General features: G+C 34.7%; 1 protein-coding gene across 1 annotated transcript in view; it reads left to right on the plus strand.

The window, feature by feature from the left end:
* The window catches only part of SEMA3A (semaphorin 3A), a 461,780-nt gene that overhangs the window by 53,671 nt on the left and 388,974 nt on the right, over window positions 1-19,135 (plus strand). Inside the window, exon 2 of the mRNA XM_032305095.1 lies at window positions 1,505-1,538. The gene's annotated coding sequence lies outside the window, so the exon portion shown is untranslated. The remainder of the gene's footprint in view (window positions 1-1,504; window positions 1,539-19,135) is intronic.

The raw sequence follows: 19,135 nt of genomic DNA on the forward strand, positions 1-19,135 counted from the left end.
TTAATCTTATAACTACATAATTAGTGCACTGTTAGGTTTATTTACTCATTTCTTACATATAATAAAAATTATATAATATTGGTTATGGTCCATTGACCAGATCAATCAAAAATTACTATGTGTGAACATAAATGGATGATGGATGGATGGATGGTTAGAAAGATAGATAGGTATGCAGATATTTAAACTGCTATGACAGGAAGTAAAGGTTTAAGAAAGAAATTGAAGTAGGAAATCTCTGGGGAGGAATGTAATTTATTTATTTATTTTTTAAATTTTTTATTTTTTTACAATGTGACTAAAGAACCACTCTTTGGCAAAGTGACCTCCATGAGGTAGGGAGACTTAAGGTCATGTTCAGGGAATGTATTTATGCTGAAATAATAGCAAATACAAAGGCTTCAAGCAGAAATGTGCTTGGAGTTTTCAAGGAACAGCAAAGAAGTCAAGGTGGTTGTGGAGGAAGAGGGATAGGAAGTGGGGTTGAGGACATGTCAGAGTCTGCATAGTGACAAATTAATCTCCAAGTTCAATCCCCTTGAGTCTTTCCATAGAATTCTTATTGCACTGAAACCAGATATGGCTCCTTTCATGCTGGACTTACTGGAAAATATTATAATATAATACACGCATTTTTTACAAATGTGTGTATTATATTATAATGAACTGAAATTCTACAATGATTACTATAATCTACTGGAAAACATGTTTAGTATTTTATTCAGCAGTGTAATACTAGAATTTGTTAAAATAGTTTTCATTAGATGGACAATACACAACTTTTCTCAATGAATGAGTGAATCATTCAAATCCCTTTTTACAATGACAGGTAGCATAACATGGCTAAGAGCACAGGCTGGGATTTAGACTGACTGGGTTTGAATACAGTGTCTTTAGAGCTGTGTTTTTCTGCATACCATACAGATTACAATTAATATCCTAAGTTAGAACAGTATAATTTTCACTGATAGCAAATTAGCTTACAAAACTCTGCTTCTGTATGGTTCTGCTTCTTCCTTTTATGTTGATGTCATAAACTATAAATTTATATATCCCCAATAATAGATGCATAATTATTTTATGCATTTATCTTTTAAATCAGAAAAATAAAAAGTAGAGTTATAAGTCAAAATTTCAATAACTACTACAATGTTTGTACCTATAAACTAATTTGAAGTAAGTAGTATTACTCACATCTAAGTTGATGCATGGGAATAAGTGATTATTAATACCAATATAGAATGAAAAATTGAAAAACTGTGCTATTTTTTAAATTAGTAACTTGTTATTATAATTGAAATTGTTCAAATGTAAGAAATAAAAATGTTTTCCAGGGCATTAAGTCAAATTACTATACAATTAAAATTTTTGAACAGAAATTATTATGATAGTAAGTTTATAGTTGAAATAAAATAAATTTTGTAATGGAAACATAAACTCATCATAGAATTTTTGATGGAAGGAAATAAATTTATAACCCATCTGTATCTCTTTATTTTTTTAGGACATTTCAAGGGAATATTCCTATCTTCTGTCATGTAAGTAAACATTTTATCCAGTAATATTCATCAATATAAAATTCCAAAAGGTTTTCATTACCTTATGAATTCTTGACCAAACAGCATTTTAGCTATCTATATTTATAATAAATTTATAGTTTGTAGTGAGTCTTGCAATGAGTGCAGAGCATCTAAAACATGTTTGAACTATTTATCTGCAATAAAGCAGAGAACTACTAAGTCATAAAGTAAGTAAAACACTTTTTATTCATGGTGGGAGTGGAGTTTCTCTGAACCAGAATTAAATATCTATTTATAAAACACCTAAATTTAAAAGAAATTTAGTATAGAGCCTAAATTTGAAAGTACTTTAGCCAGTTACAGTAATCAAGCAAATTAGGGTTTTTCAAAGGATTGTGCCTTAAAAATTGCAGGTACCATGGGATCCTTAATGAAAAAGCCAGGAACTGAATTTTATTTCTCCTTGGAACAGAATCGTTCTTCTAATTAGTATGTTATATTAGAGCTGTGGCTCCATGTGGATTAAAAATAGATGAACAGCCTCTGCTTCATGTTCCCCTGTGAAATGTTTGTCTTTACTCTGAAGCCATCTTTCCAAATACTGTTTTAAATCAGACCTGTCCATTTTCAAAGAAAAGGGGAAAAAAATAAAAACTTGAGAACATTGCATTTTTCTGAATCTCGAGTTTCTATAATTTTTCCAATCTAACAGAAGGTTATTAGTCTAATTGAGATAGCTCCTGTCTTATTTTAAACCCAAAGTTCCATGTTTGACAGATTTTTTTTCAACTTCAAATCTTCACATTTACAGAGAAAATGCATGTGACTATAACTTCCTTTTAGAAATGCTGATTGGCAAAGGGTAACCACCAACAAAAAGAGTTCACAAATATCTTGCCAGTTACAAAAGATATCAAAGATTTTCATAAATCAATGCAAACAAGTCTAGATTACATGGATGTACTTTTGAGGTCTTGTGGAATTAGGACCACATTATGTTTTAAAGAAATCCTAGGAGTTTAATTAACCAAATGGAGACCACTGCTATAATGACTAAAGACATAAGGTGTAAAATATAGAATATGAAATTAAATTAGATAGCATTTATTGAGTATTAAAAATGTGCTAGGTAATTTGGATGCTACATCCCTGTCATAGAGGTGAGAAAATTAAGCATAGTATATATTTATATTGTCTAATGATAACCAGCTTGTAATTTTGATTTACAAGCAATTTTGATGTTTCAAACCTGCTAAAAAAAAAAAAAAAAAAGCCCTCTCACTTGAGAACTTGAGAGCCTGTGCTCAGAATTATACTGTCTTCAATGACTAGAAAACCAGGACATGCACACAAGCAAACTGATCTCATCTTAAAATTTAAATAAGAAAAATGCCAAAACAAGCCAAAAATGTCATTCTTCATGTCTGCAAACATTTATTTTTTAAAATTCCAACCTACAGAGAAGTTTGAAATTAATCAGAATTAGTACCTATATAGCATATCAACTAGATTTATTGGGTATCAACCGTTTTGCCACATTAGCTTTCTGCCATTGCCAAGCAATATTTTTCTCTGAATGGTTTTTAAGTAATTGTAGACATTATGAAACACAATCCCAAAATATATCAGCATGGATATTCTCAAAGGTAGGATATTTTCCTACTTAAATAGCAATTTTTTATCACACCCAAGAACTTTGATTTTGATTTTACAATGTCAAAAAAAAGATCTGAAACTCTTTAACAGACAAAAGAGATTACTGAGTTTCCTTTTTTACACTCAGTAATATTACATGGTAAATTTTCTATCAATTATTTTATACCTTCTGTGCCTTATAAAATAGAAGTGGTTAACTTAGAGATTTTTGTCTGTACAGATGCATATGATTTCTGTCTGTTGAAAAAGATAACCATGACACCTATATTGTGCTGCCATCATCTTATATCTAACCCAGCAATGTAATATTAATAATCTTTCATTAATTTGCCTATTAATGACTTAGTTCATCATATAATCTGTGGTTTAACTTTAACAGCTTACTGATTCCTCACTAACTGATAACCTAGATAAATTCTTTGACATATATATTTATTTTATATCCGTGTCACATTTTTAACTTCTTGAAAATTATACTTTAATAGTAATCTTCTCTAACGTAAGTCCTTATTCAAATTTCCCCAAGTGCTACAAGAGTATTCTTTATAGTTCTTTATTGGCTCGAGTATTTTGATCCAAGATTTGGTTAAGTATCCTGTATTATAATTATTATACATGTCCCTCTAGTTTCCTTTAATGTGGAAGAATAGTCCCCCCATTTCACTCTTTTATTTTTTTGTGATATTGACCTTTTTTTAATTTTAAGTATGCAGGCTACTTATGTTCTAGAATGTTCCATCCAAAAGATTTGTCTGAATGTTTAGTCATGATTAAAATCAGGTTGAAAAATTTTGACAAGAATACTGTAGGTGATATTGTGTATTTACTATTTTATGAAACTTATATAACAGCAATGGCCCTTTTTTGGTGGGAATGTTAAGTTTAATCATGTGGTTAAAATGATTTCCAGGATTTCACTTGGTACTCTGGTTGACTGATAACTAGTAACTTGGTTAATGGGATTTTTCCATTATAAAGTTACCTTTTATTGCACATACTTATCAAGCTATCTGTGGGTGTTATTTTGGGACTATATAAAGATCCTATTCCACAATAATATTTTAGCCAATAAGAAATATAAGAGTAATGATTTCAGGAGCACCTGGGTGGGTCAGTTGGTTAAGCGTCCAACTCTTGATTTCTGCTCAGGTCATGATCTCAGGGTCATGAGATCGAACCCCATGTGGGGCTTCATGCTCAGCAAGAAAGATTCTCTTTCTCCTTCTCTCTCTTCCCTCCTGTACTCTCTCTCAAATAAATAAATCCTTTTAAAAAAGAGTAACAATTTCAGGAGCATGTATAGAAAATTAAATGAGAATTATTAAAATATTTCATGTTTGTAAAAGGTGGTGTTTCCTTTGGAGGTTAGAAAAGCAATTTTTTATTAATTCTTTATATTTGTCTTAAAAAAAAAGGACTCAACAATCAGAAATGGAAGTTTGCTCTGTGCACTGAAAATGTAAGGGCATTGTGTGTGTGTGTGTGTGTGTGTGTGTGTGTTGGGAGAAGGCTGTTTGACATCTTTATGTGTGTGGGACACTTTTTAAATTTAAACAAGTTTCCTTAAACTTTGAACCATTTCTGTGGAGCACTATGGCCTAAGAAAGTGTCATTGCGTAAGGTAAAATCTCAACCATATAACCATTTGCTTCTGCTTATACTTTGAGTTAAAATGGAAGAAGTCATGGAAACAGTTTAGGAACTTCAAAAATCCTTCATAGACAAATAAAAAGACTTGCTTTTAAAATAACTCATCCGGTCTAATCTTTACACCACTTAGAGCACAACTACAAAGATTGCTCATCAGGAAAGGATAAATGGAATATGCTGATATTTCTTCGTAAATGATCTAGCTCTTGTTTTATTTGCCTCTTACTCTGAACCATTTCTATATCAAAGTCATGTCTAGTAATGAAAGAGCTTTGGGGGGATTTCTGACTGACAGGTACCATTACTAATAAATTGCCTCAGAATGTAAAAATGTGACCCCTCAGGTGGTTCAACCACATTGTTTGCAAACTGTGACTAAGTATCAAATTCCAGCTTTTCTCCTAAGCACTCACCATGGAACAATACAGTCGTATTCTTTAGTGCTTTGGCATTGATTGTGTAGGTCATAATTAGGGATTCAGCTGGGGATGAATGGAGAAGAATGTGGTTGTGCAATTGGCTGTAACCAATCTGACCCTGCTTGATCCTTACTCCTTGAAAACCTGTGACCTCCCGTCGCCTCTTGCATGATCCATGTATGTGGTTCACACTGCCTCCCCACCAACCTTTCGTCAATAGGCTTTTCAAGCCATTACTTTGCTTTGTAGCCTTATCGAGGCATACGTTTTGAATGATCATAAATACCATCTAGGAGTTCAAAGTTTAAGAAAAGTCACAGTGGGTTTCTTAAGAAAGAAAGTGAGACATGTTGCTGAACTTTATAGAAATCATGCATTTTAAAAATAAGCACATATTTGAATTAGGGAAGAACTACAAGAGAATGGAGAAATAGAGAGAGAGATACAAGGTGCCTATTTTATAGAATCTATTATATCGCTAGGATTCAGTTTCACAGATTTTACTGGATCCATCAAGATGCCATTTATAGGTGATCCATGACCTTTTGTTGAAAGAAAGAAAACCTGAATCTAAAACAATGTCTTTCTTAATCCAGCTCTTTCTTGTTTGCATAAGAGAAAAAAAAATCAGAAAATTTCTCAATATCTATAGGAAAAAACTTAGGATTTTTCAATGACATTTTTACGTATCTTTTAAAATATAAAAAGTTTAATAAATTTGAGCTCATTCACTTTTTCCACCTGTTTTGTTGTAACAGTGGAATCAAGAATGTATCATCATATATACACATTAATATTAAGAAGCACTGTTATGTTAGGAGTCTATTTTTTAAAACGGGATTAATATAAAAGACCAGTTTAGCTGTACTTTGGAAACACCATAATGGAAATAACAGAACACAGAGTCAATGTAATGACTAATAGTAATTAGGGAGCAAGGGAGAACTAGCATTTTAGTATCCCTGCAAGACAAATTATTTCTGACGATAAGATGTCTGATTACATCCCACTCAAGTTTATGCTCCAGTAACTGTGCTTTCTACTTTATCCCTTAAGTATGTTTAATTGTTAAAATAGAAGTCCATAACCACAAACACCCTATAATATTATTTAAAAAAAAAAAAAAACCAAAAACCCAAATAAGCCCTACCATTTTTTCCCCTATTCCAGAGATCAAGTATTGCATAGGGAAAAAGGCTGTCTGTCTCTACACCTCTGTTGATGTTTCTGAGATACGCTTAGCTTTTTCTTCTTAACACACACTTAAACACAGACACATAAATGCACAAGCATACAAACATTTTTTCACACACTGACTTACTGCAAATCCATAACCTTCTCTTCAATCTTAAGATCTGGGACCCATGAAAAGTTATACCCCCTTCAAGAAAAGCTAGGAGAAATTCCATCTAATAGTTGCCACTGTGTCAATATAAAGCCATTTTTTTAGGGGCAGATATCCTGGGAAAATAGTCAAATGGCTTTTAAGAGACCAAGTGTGAAGAAACAAATACTTTTGAATGCTTTAAAGGCATGGGGTTAAATGCTCCCCCAAGCAATTTGCCATTTCCGTGTTAATTCAGTTTGTAGAAACATATAATTAGAAACTCTAATACCTGCATTTTTCTTCCCTTTATGAGAAAAACATGTGCTAGTGCACAGAGCGGTGGATACACTGGGAAGGGAACCCTTTGTAGGGTAGCTTTATATCTCCTGCTGAAAGCCACAACTACTGCATTTCCAGCAGAAAACAAAGCAAAATAACACTTTATTCCTTTATTGGAAACTAGCACCCCTCCTTAAAACTAAAATTGGTGCTTTCATGTAGCATTAGTTATTTTCTTCTTTACAGGTGTTGAACAAAGTAGCCTGGGGAGTATGCAATCTGGGCTGGGAATTAAATCCAGGTTGCTTGCTTAACAGTATAATACATTACCATATAGGCACTGGTTAACATTAAAAGAATGCCTTTTATCTTGAAAATTATAAAGAAAAATGCCGTCTGATGAACAACCACAACAACTGCTTATAAAGAAAAAATACAGTGTGTATAGTTATATGTATATGTATACACGCACACATATATAATGTATAATATGCATATATATTAGGATATAAAAATATAATGATTCATGTGAATTTGTGTTTTCCTTTAAATAGCAAACAGTTGATCATATAATACAAAAGGGGTAACATTAGTTATGTTGTTCTTGATTCTTGTAAAAAGCCTAAAGAAATATTTACTCATTTATTTTGGCTTTTCCAGTGGGAAAATTGTCTTTAAAATGAATTTATTATATAATTAATGCTACTCCCTAATGCAATCTGTATTATTCTTTCCAAACATTAAAAAAATGAAAAATTTTTGAGAGAAAAGTATAATATTCATATTTCTTTAATGATACTAAAACTCTTGTATTTTACACCAAAGAAACTTGGGACCAAGTGCATGATTCTCTGAGAAATAAAATTCTTTTTTTTTTTTTTTTAAAGAATATTTATTTATTTATTTGACAGACAGAGACCACAAGTAGGTAGAGGTAGGCAGGGGGATGGGGAAGCAGGCTCCCCGCTGAGCAGAGAGCCTGATGTAGGGCTCCATCCCAGGGCCCTGGGATCATGACCTGAGTCAAAGGCAGAGGATTTAACCCACTGAGCCTCTCAGGTGCTCCAAGAAATAAAATTCTTACATAATTATAGTAGTTTCTCTCTAAATTAATTTGCTTCAAAGATATCTCTTTCCACCAATTGTATTCCGTTTTATAATTTTTCTCACCTAACTTATTTGGTCCAAGAATGTCACTAATTCAGAAAACACATTTACCTTCATCTCATTTGGAAACAATTAAATCAAGTGCACACAAAGATAGATTTTTTTTTTCTTTTTAATTCAGGAAGAACTTAAACAATAGATTGTTTTCTATCCGTGGGTAATTAAATGAGTTCCAAGGAGGAGAACAATCTTCTGACCATGAATTTCAAGTAAATGCCAAGATGAATGTTAATAATGCCAAAATTACTAACCCCTTAAGTTTTGATTTAAAAATATCTGAAAAAAAAAATATCTGGACCTGGGGTGCTTGGGTGGTGCAGCTGATTAAGTGTCTGCCTCTCGGTCTCTTCTGAGATGGTGATCTCAGGGTCGTGATGTCTATTGGGTGTCAGGCTCCGGGCTCAGCAGAAAGTCTGCTTGAGATTCTCTCTCCCTCTCTCTTTTTCCCTCCTCTCTCTCTCTGAAAATAAGTAAATGAATCTTTAATAAAAACAAAAACATTTGCACAGTTGTAAAAATGCCAAGGAAGTAACACTAAATGGTCTGATATGAAAGGTGCCATCGGGATTTGTGTAGTGTGGCAGGCCTAGGACGACAGAATTTAGAGGGATGCAGAAGTAAAACAGTTCATTGGACTGTCACGCAACTGTGATTTTAAAGTCAGAAACTGAGAAGGGAGGTGATGTATGTGAAATGTGCGGTACCTCTGAAAATGAGAGAAAACACTTTTCCAAGAAGTGAGTAGTCAGAAATGTCATAGGCCACAGTGACGAAAAGTGAGAAAAAGGTACCAGATTTATTTATGTCAAATGAAACAGCGTAAGGTTCTTGCTGTAGGTTCTGGGATATGGCAGGCACATAAGAAATGGTAGCTATTATTACTTTCAACAAAGAGGGATAGGATGAAAGCCTTAAAAGACCGGAGAGATAGGAAAGTGAGGAAGTAGCTGGATTAAACATGTTTGGAAGTTGAGAGACAGGAATTGAAAATGAATTTGAAGTCAAATGTTTGGTTGTTTTGTTAGTTTGCTCATTTTTACTTTTCAAATAACTGACCAAGTCACTTGAAAAAGTAAATTGAATAAGACATGAGTCAGCTAGCACAGTGCCTGGCATGAAAAAATGCAAAGAGGAAACAATCGTTTTGTTTACTGTATGTCATACCCAGTTTCATAAGCTTTGCATGAAAGCTTATTTATCTCAGTTAATTATCACAAAACCTCATGGGTTAAGTGCCACTCTACCAGAGACAGCCTATCATTCCAATATGTAGATTTACATATAAGGAAACGAAACTCCGTAAGGACTTTCTCAAAGTTAGTCACCTAGAGAGTTTTGTCTGACTCCTCTCCACAACGCCACGTTGTGTGTCAGAGGCACGCTGTGCCCATGGTACGTATGCAATTAAAAGGAAAGAAATTCACGGAGAGTACTCTGGCAAAACTACAGAGTAATTTCAGAAAAATGCTAGAAGTTTCAATGCAAAAGAAACACTCAATAAATGTTTATTGAGCAGTTGACTGATACTTTACACACACTTCATTTTTCTGTGTATCACACATTTAGTGGGAATTAAACAACTGAAGTAACAAGATAGAGTAGGTTATCATTTGATATTATAAGCATATAGGAATGCTGCTTCACTGTGCATCATTTTGAGTTTCTGGCCTGGTGTTTTAGTATGCCTTTGAAAATTTTCTTTACAGGGATGCCTGGGTGGCTCAGTTGGTTGGACAACTGCCTTCGGCTCAGGTCATGATCCCGGAGTCCTGGGATCGAGTCCCGCATCAGGCTCCCATCTCCATGGGGAGTCTGCTTCTCCCTTTGACCTTCTCCTCGCTCATGCTCTCTCTCACTGTCTCTCTCTCAAATAAATAAATAAAATCTTTAAAAAAAAAAAAGTTTCATTACAAACTTGGAAATGTAAATCCAGATTTTGAAATCTCAAACAATAGTCATACTTTTCTGGTTTTTGTTTGTTTGTTTTGCAAAAGAATATATAGGTCATATTGTCATTTATATAACTAACTGGACACAGAACATGAAATCCTACACCTTTTATTACCTTATGTCAGACAATAATATAAAGGCATCATCAAAATCATCAAGGAAGGCATGATCAAAAAATTAACACATGCCTCTTATTTGTTAAGTACTAGTACCCTGCTAAGAATTTTGACCTTATTTCATACCCGATGAAGTAAATAATGCCTTGATAAGGAAACAGAGGATTAAAGCATGGGTCCCAGATACCTCTCTAAGGAAAGAAAATAAAATAAAATAAAGAATATACAGATAGAAAAGAGAGAAATAAAACCTTTATTATTTTTTTATGATTTCTTCTTACATGTCAGACCTTCAACCAGGCTTGCTTTCCAGCTATATATACTTTAGCCTTTGGAAGTTTGCTTAATGAGAGTTAGTTGGTAGGTTAATTTCTTCACATTTTCTCTTGAATACAATTTTTTTTCACCTGCTTCTTGAAGTTCTAGGCATAGAATTTTAAGTTAAACAGTGATTTTCCTTCAATATTGAAAATATTATTACAGTGCCTCCAACTTCCATTGTTGCTGTTGAGATGCCAATTTATCACTATTCCTTTGCAAAGGGTATATCTTTTCTCTCTTGCCATTTCTAATTTTTTTTTGTCCTTGAGGTTCTATTACTATTTTATATGATTATAACTACTAATCTAGAACTACTCTACCTTATATTGCTATAACTTTTTCATAATTTTTTTTATTAACCGTTTGTAATTTCTTACTCTTCCAGAATAAAGTTAGATATCTTTCATTTATAGATTTATATTTGTAACTTCATAGTTATATCTAAAACTTCATGATTATATTAATCTTTCTTTTCAGATATTGCCTTTTTTTTTTTCTTTTTACTCTGGAATTTCAATTAGACATATATCAGCCTTCTTCAGTTCATCCTTCTATGTCTCATAGTAGTGGTTGTTATTTTAACTTTAGCTTCGTCAATATTTTCTTTAGTTTTACTTCCCAGTTCTTCCTTCCCCCCGGATGCACTGAATTTTTCACTTTTACTTTCTTCACTTCTAAAACTTTGATTAGATTCTTTTTTTTAAATCTCCACAGACATTATATAGTCTCTTGAGCCTCATTCAAATTTTCACACTTACATTTTTTTCCCTGAAATTTATAAAAAATGGTTGTTTAAATTTCTGTCTTACACATCAAATACATGTTATCTCTGCAACTATCTTGTGCTAGTTTCACTTGTGGTACGTTTCTCCCCGTGGCTTTTATCTGCATCTCTGAGTTCTGAATTGAAGTTAAGATTCTTTAGTGTAGGGTTTTCATTTACCTTGGTCAGTTGCTTGGGGGTTCTCCCCACCACAAAATTGTGTAAAGTTGAGGAGAAATCTACATGAAGACCAGATTATGGTTATGAATCCTTAAAGAACATTTTTGCCTGTCACCCAACACCAGGGACATACGGAAGTTTATTTACTGTCCCTTTTGCTGCGGGTTTATTCCAGGGGCCATCTCTCAGGAACCTAGGTTTCTAGAACAATCTCCCACCATTTACTTTACTTTAAGGCATACCCAAGGCTTCTTCTGGTATCTTGTGTACCCTAAACAGCCATCAAAATGGACACTTAAAATCCCCTGGATTTGGTACATCATTGCTAAGGTTAAAAACTGGTGTTTAAGTGCATCTAGGTCCTAGGGTTCCACTTTTATTATTTTAGAGCCTCTATAGATTTTTACATTTATTTTATCATCAAAAGACATTTTAAAAGATACTTGTTACATTTTATATAGCTTTCATTTGTTTTCATTGAGAAATCTATTTATGTTTTATCTGCTAATTATTGCCAGTAAAAATTCTATTTGTGCTATTTCCAAACTCTGGTCACATATGCCTTCTTTTATTAAATGTGAATGTTGCTTTTCTATATATTAAAAGTATAGATTTTAGTTTATAAATTTAGATTTATTGTTTCAGTCACCTGTCAGCTTTCATACTGATTCTGAGCCCTTTGTTAGAACAGATGCAAAAGGCAAATTAATGTTGATGTAACATATTCATGAAGTCATGAATTCTATAGAAAACTGGGATCCTATGAATTATACCACAGAAATAACATACCATTTTTACCTGAACTATTCATTAAAGGTTAGCAAATAAATGCACAGAGTGCTGTGACCTGTTGGTTCCATATAAAAATCTTTCTTAACGTGACAGTCTAGAAACTTCTGATTTCCCAAATTATATGGTGTATATATGGGTAACACTGAGTTAATCTCGGTACTTAAATCAGTTAAAAATGTTTTTAACCATAAAAAAAAACTATGAGGAACAACAAAAAAACAACAACAAAACTAAAACAACAACAAAAAAACTATGAGGAATTAAAAAAATATATCAATATTGTCTACACAATATAAGGTCAGTTGTTTATTTGAAAAGATGCCTACAGGTAGATTTCATGTTTCATGGATCATCCAGCAAGTTAATAATACTACAAACGAAACTGTTCTCTGATTCTCAGTATGTTGATCATTTGTCTTAATGATTGTGTGTCTTGGCTACAGATGGTTTCTGTAGCTCAAGAAATCACACTCGCAAGACAGATAAAAAGGGCAAGAAGATACCAGCCAGTTGTTTTCTTACACCTATTTATTTTCAGCAAATTGTCTTTCAAACAAGACCCCAATAAAATTAAATTTAGGTTGTTTTAGTCAGACATGGGCCACATGACTATTTCTAGCTTTGAGAAAGACTAGAAGAAAGAGAATCTTTTGGGAGTTGACAAGGGGGAGGAAGTTGGGGATGGAAGGTGAGACGCAAACTAATGGTATCATAACTCACCAATGGCCATTCAACGTCCATACCCATTTTATGTGGAAGATATTCACCTCTCTCACAAAGGAAACCACCCCAAAGTTTCATCTATTTATCGCATATTGTTCTTTTTCTATAATACCTAAGTGATATGCATTACTCTGACAGGTTAGACCTGACTACTCATGATCTGGAGACTTGAGTTAACGCAGAAGGCATTTGCCTTTAACACATGCCATAGACATCTGTGGAGAAGAACTATGATAACTTCATTTTACATTTTAAATGTGAACAATCGGGGGTTGCCAAGCTGGCTCAGTCAGCAGAGCTTGGGAGTCTTGGCCTTGCGGTTGTGAGTTCGAGCCTTATGTTGGACATAAAGATTCCTTTAAAAAAAATTATTAAACGACCTGAACCCCTGGGGATAAAAACATATGTTTATAAAAAATAAAAAATTAAAAAAAAAATTATTAAATGTGAACAGTTGGAAACACACATCAGTTGCTGTTGATATCATATATCTCACCCTTTTGGATAGTAAAGGCAGGAAACCCTATCCTGGCAGTGAAATAAGCTTCCTGATTAGTCAATCACTCTGTCATCATTGCTGTTCCAAAATCTTTAGATCTGTTACTGAGAGAGGAAATATTTTTTCTGTTTTCCGTTCCATCCACATCTGAACTGAACGTTGGGGAAGCTGCTCCTCCTGGAGGAACTGTGTTAGCATCCTTCTTCTCCTTGACAATAGTTTGGAGGCCCAGAGATTTCCACAGATGTTTCCAAGCCAGATATATTATTTTATTAGTGGCATATTTCCCTCACATTTTAGATCTAACCTCTTTGCTTTTAATCAATTCCATGCTTCTGTAGCTATGGTCAGAATTAATTATTTCAACATAATCTTGAAACTACGATAGTGTAGACATAGAAACTTGGGTTTCTACTAGAGCATTTGTCCCCTTGGCAAGACGTATTGGGAAAAGTCTAAAGCACCTCCTTAATGTATCTCCCAGTTAGACTGATGCTCATGCATGCTGGCACTTATACTAGCATCAAGTAGGCAAACAGAAGTTGGCTTTCTTAACCCTGTCACGCTCCAAATTGTGAACTCTCAGGCCAGGCTGCCAGCCACAGAGTGCCTGGCTTCCAAGGTAACTAAACAAACGTCAACGCTCTTAGTCTTAACTACTCATCCTACCAGCAATTCAGTACCTGCTAGTACATTGCCTACATCCCAAAGTGGTTCAAACAACACTTTGAGAAAAAGTTTCACCAGACCTTCATGAGAGTGTCTAAAAGTCAGGAGTATCTAAAATCAGGTTTCTGGCTCTTCTTAATCCTCTTCCATGCAATACCACCTTTAGAGGCTCCCGCATCAACTGACTTTTGTGGTTCTGTTTAAGATAAATATTGGCACTGACTGATGGCTTAGAAACCTTAGATGATGCAATACCTCTGTATTAGAATGTCTATCTACCTGTTATCTTAACTGCCAAGTGTGCTGAGTCAAGTAGCACCTCAGGGAGAAAAGGGAGAAAACAACAGAAATTAAAAAAAAAAAAAAAAAAAAAAAAAAAAAAGAAAACAACAGAAAGCTGGAGAGCATTCTTACCAGCTGTATTTGTGATCAGAAGGACCATTTTTTGTTCTTGTAGTAAAAGAGTTAATACTCTAAACATCCCTGAAATTGGCCCAGCAATTGGTTCCCCACTGTTACAGTAATAGTAATTCTTGAATACCACCAGCTTTCTTCAGTTAGCTTGATATATGAAAAGTATCAATAAAAAAAATGGTGTTTTGTCAAATATGCAGGAGGGTTCCTACCAAAGTGCCATTGGGACTGGAAGGAGCTGTACACGTCTCAGTGTTCCTTCAAGACAATCAGTGGCTGCACTCGCCTTATAAATGCAAAGTGTCTTCCAAACACTATAATCTACTTAAGTGTTATATTTATTTGTATTTTACTTTATGCAGATAATATTTGTGGCTGTTAGTTTGATACAAAATAATCATGATAACCTGAGTTTAATATGCCAGCATAGAGAATAGCATGAACAAAAGGGTTAGGAAATCACCTATGTCTCTTTCATCTCACCTTGCATGGGCAGTGTCCAGTTATATCAATTATTGAGTGTCCTTGAATGTATTTTAAGTATATCCTCTCTTTCTTTCTCTTTCCATCTCTCTCTTTTGGTTTAAAAGGTTTTATGTGCCTACAATTATATCAATTCTGTTTAAACATTCCTTCATCCTGATCCCAAACAAGTTTATTAATATTTTAAAAAATATTGTTGTTGGCACATGGCAACAGGAGAATAGGTGGAATACAATTTCATTCAAGCACGCACAATCTTTTTTCTCTACCATGGTGACCACTTTAAAATTTCTAAGTAGAGCGATTTAGCTAAACAATGGATCTTACATTATGCACAGGGAGGGTATCTCCAATCTGTATTCAGCAGGTATGTTTAGGATCTCTGTACAGTTTTATTAAATCTGACATATTAATGTTGCCAAGACTTTGGAGATTTGTGAATTGTTTTCTTACCAGCCTGGGCTAGACTACTCAGAGGCCAGGTGTGCACCGTTGAGTTACACAATTACATACTTGAAAATCAAAAGGGGGAAATGAAACCATAAAAGCTGCATAGACAGGAAAGCCAAATGTACTCTCAGGGTGCATCATTACATACTTCAGACTAGCAAAATAGGCCTTCCTTCTGTAAACAGTGGATAGAGAAATCAGAGAGCACATCACACTGGCACGTGGGGAGAGACACATAGCGATTAGATTCACTTCAGCAATTTTCTACCAGAGTGGAGCACACTTCCAACATAACTGGAAAGTCAAAGCCAAAATAAGCTTTGATCCTATTTTATCTAATCAAGAAAACTTCTGCGGTCTGTTTTTTCTTCACTTGATTTGGTATCTGACAGACAGAAAGTAGTTTTCTTTGCAAAGAACTTCACCACCAATCTGTCTATTCCCCACAATGGGAAACATAGAATCGGGACCCCGAGTCTTACTTCTTTCTCCATACAATATCTCCTTTTTGTAAAGTGTTCCTTGTAATTTGTTCCTTTGTAATTATAGAGTGATTTTGATTTTGGTACCTGCGATTGCTACCTATGACCCTAACAGTAAGGAAATATTCCAGTTAACTTTTACACTTTTATAGGCTTTGTCTCTATATAACCCTTGGGAGAAGAGAAGAGATTGGGAAGTTTTCTGCCGATAATACCACGGCACCTAAGGGAATGTCCCAGGCCTCCCATCAGAAGCTAAACGTTCCTCAGATACCATATCCCTCTAATGACCTGCTAGCTACCAGAAACTTATGTATGTTTCTCTTGTCCGTACCTCCATTCACAGGAATTATAATAGTTCAGCCCCTAGAGAAGAGATGAAAGACGATTCAGTTTTACTTCATATTTCCTCTTGTTCTATGAGGTTGTATAAAGAATTGCTAAGAATTCTATGGTTTGGGGGCGCCTGGGTGGCTCAGTGGGTTGGGCCGCTGCCTTCGGCTCAGGTCGTGGTCTCAGGGTCCTGGGATCGAGTCCCGCATCGGGCTCTCTGCTCAGCGGGGAGCCTGCTTCCTTCTATCTCTCTCTCTGCCTGCCTCTCAGTGTACTTGTGATTTCTCTCTGTCAAATAAATAAATAAAATCTTTAAAAAAAAAAAAAAAGAATTCTATGGTTTGGTCACCTGGAAATACAGGAAGGTGTATACAATTAAGATACTGAAAATTAAACCAAAGAAATTATCTAGAATCCTTTCCATGGTAATTTTAAGCATAATCGACAGTACATTCAAACAGCCTTTGGCCTAAAAACATGAAAGAAAATGTGCTTGAAAAACAGTACAGATTCAGGAGGAATTATCTTTTAATTCTTTTAGTCTTCCAAAGGCACACAACAATTTCCACCCCTTTTTAAAGAGAAGTATATAAGCAGTAAGGTTATGGTTACTTAACTACCAACTTCCCTGAAAACATCTAAATCCAAGACAGCTTAAGAACTAGGTAAATGTTTTGGAAAAGCTTTTTAAGCTCGGGTTTCTTACTTGAGCTAAGAACCCGCCTGTCAACTAAGAGGCTTTTCCAGAGACATTGAAATTCAAATGTTTTGAGATCAGGAAAAGTCTGTTCATTGTTTCTTGTTGGAGGTGGTGGTGGTGGGTTTTTGTCTTTTGGGTTTTTTTTTCCATCCTGGTGTAGAGTAAAAGTAAACTGTACCACAAGAAAATCCTTTGTTTTTAAGGTCATATTTTAACATAGGAAACAAATTCAGTTCTATCTTTTATCTGTATTTACCGTGATTCATTTAATGAGGTTATTTCCATAGTGCACAGGTGGTAAACTTATCTCACATGGTTTTTATATAACAGCCGGGAATAGCGAGCCCTGAAGAGCAACATCTAATGGTATCATTAAAATGATTGTAAACATGCCTGTTATGGCAGATGTGAGCTTTTTTTTCTGTTGATATACATTCAGATTGTTTAGTAAGATCAAACAAACAGAGTTTTAATATGTCAGACGTGTCTACATTCTAGCAGGTTCTGTTTTTAAAGAGATCTGTTTCTTTAGAAGTCAAGACAGCTATAAAAGAGCCAGACTACAGATCAGATTCAAAGTCAAAACTCATTTTCTCTGATTAGAGCAGAATTCTTTTTATCTGTATCATTTGGTCAACAGTTTCCAATGAAAGGAGCTCAAGCAGAAAAGTATTGCAGGTATTAAAATAAAATGGTGGAGGCAAGCGTGTCTTTCAATTAATAGCAGTTAGGCTTTAGCCAAGGCAAAATTAAATATTTTCAGTCATTAAATTTACTCTGTCCTCCTCCTAACCCTTTTACCTCTTCATGACCATCTTCTTCCTCCAGTTTATTACTTTATTTAGAATAGTGTCACATCATGTGTTCTAATTTCCAGACCACTTAAAATTAATTCTAGGAAAGCTGGTTAAGTTTGAAATTTTAAAGCAAAAACTTGGCTTTATTTTTTTCTAGCAGCAAAAGAATTATGATATCTCTGGCAAGTTCTACTACTATGATTTTTTAGTATTGGCAGAAACTTGTAGATTAAATATCTATATTTTGTATATATTTGTTATTTGTATGGAAGTGGAAAAATCACAAATAGAGCGTGTATCCCAATAAAGCTAATAACCATCAAATATAGTTGTATGAAGTACATCTGGCATTTCGTACAAATGATCTCATTTAAACTCTCGAAGCCCCAAATCACAAAAGCTAATAAATGAGGATTGTCGGGGGTGAGGGGAGGACCTACTCTCTTAATATACTGCTTTTTCTTCTTTTTCCATTTGAGATGAGATGGTATAAGCTACAGAAACTTCTATATTATTGGGGCACCTGGGTGGCTCAGTGGGTTAAAGCCTCTGCTTTTGGCTCAGGTCATTGATTCCAGGGTCCTGGGATCAAGCCCCACATCAGGCTCTCTGCTCAGTGGGGAGCCTGCTTCCTCCTCTCTCTCTCTGCCTGCCTCTGCCTACTTGTGATCTCTGTCTTTCAAATAAATAATTTTTTAAAATCTTTAAAAAAAGAAACTTCTATATTATTATTATTTGAGAGAGTGAGTACATGAGCAGGGGGAGGGGCAGAAGGAGAGGGAGAGGGAATCCCAAGTTCTACACCCAGCAGCGTGGAGCACCATGGAGGTGCAACCAGAGGTTCTATTTCACAACCATGAGATCATGACTTGAGCCAAAACCAGGAGTCAGATGCTTAACCCACTGAGCCACCCAGGCACCCCCAGAAATTTCTATTTTAAAATAGGTAAATACAGTGTTATTTCTTCACAATGGGGTTGGGGTAGTTTCCTCTTTGTGTCAGAGTACAAAATTTCACCAGCAGTCCATTTCCCCCCCTACATTTACGTGTAATCTTATTCTTTGAACTTACTTTGAACCACAAAACTCTTTTGGAGAATAACATGTAAGAAGATATGTCATGCAACTCATTTCTGGGCCGACACTGTGAACATCTCGGGCACCATTCTTCAGTTTCTCTCTTCGTTTGCTGAGTACCTTGTAGTCCTTGTATTGTGGCCCCAAAACAGTGTGTGTTACTCACTTCCTTCAAGGAGAGCAATACCCAAAGAACCACTTAAATATGTATTGGATTCAGAATAAATTGGAAGTAAGTTTTTGCTTTATTAAACACTGAGATGTAGGCATTGTTTGTTTCTATCTAATCTATCTGATGTGTTGTGCCTGACTTAACTAGTATGTTGGTTATTGTAGAAGAAGGTACCAAGAGTGAGACGATGATTAAA

The sequence above is a fragment of the Mustela erminea genome, chromosome 11, assembly GCF_009829155.1.
Source record: "Mustela erminea isolate mMusErm1 chromosome 11, mMusErm1.Pri, whole genome shotgun sequence".
NCBI classification, from domain to species: Eukaryota; Metazoa; Chordata; class Mammalia; order Carnivora; family Mustelidae; genus Mustela; species Mustela erminea.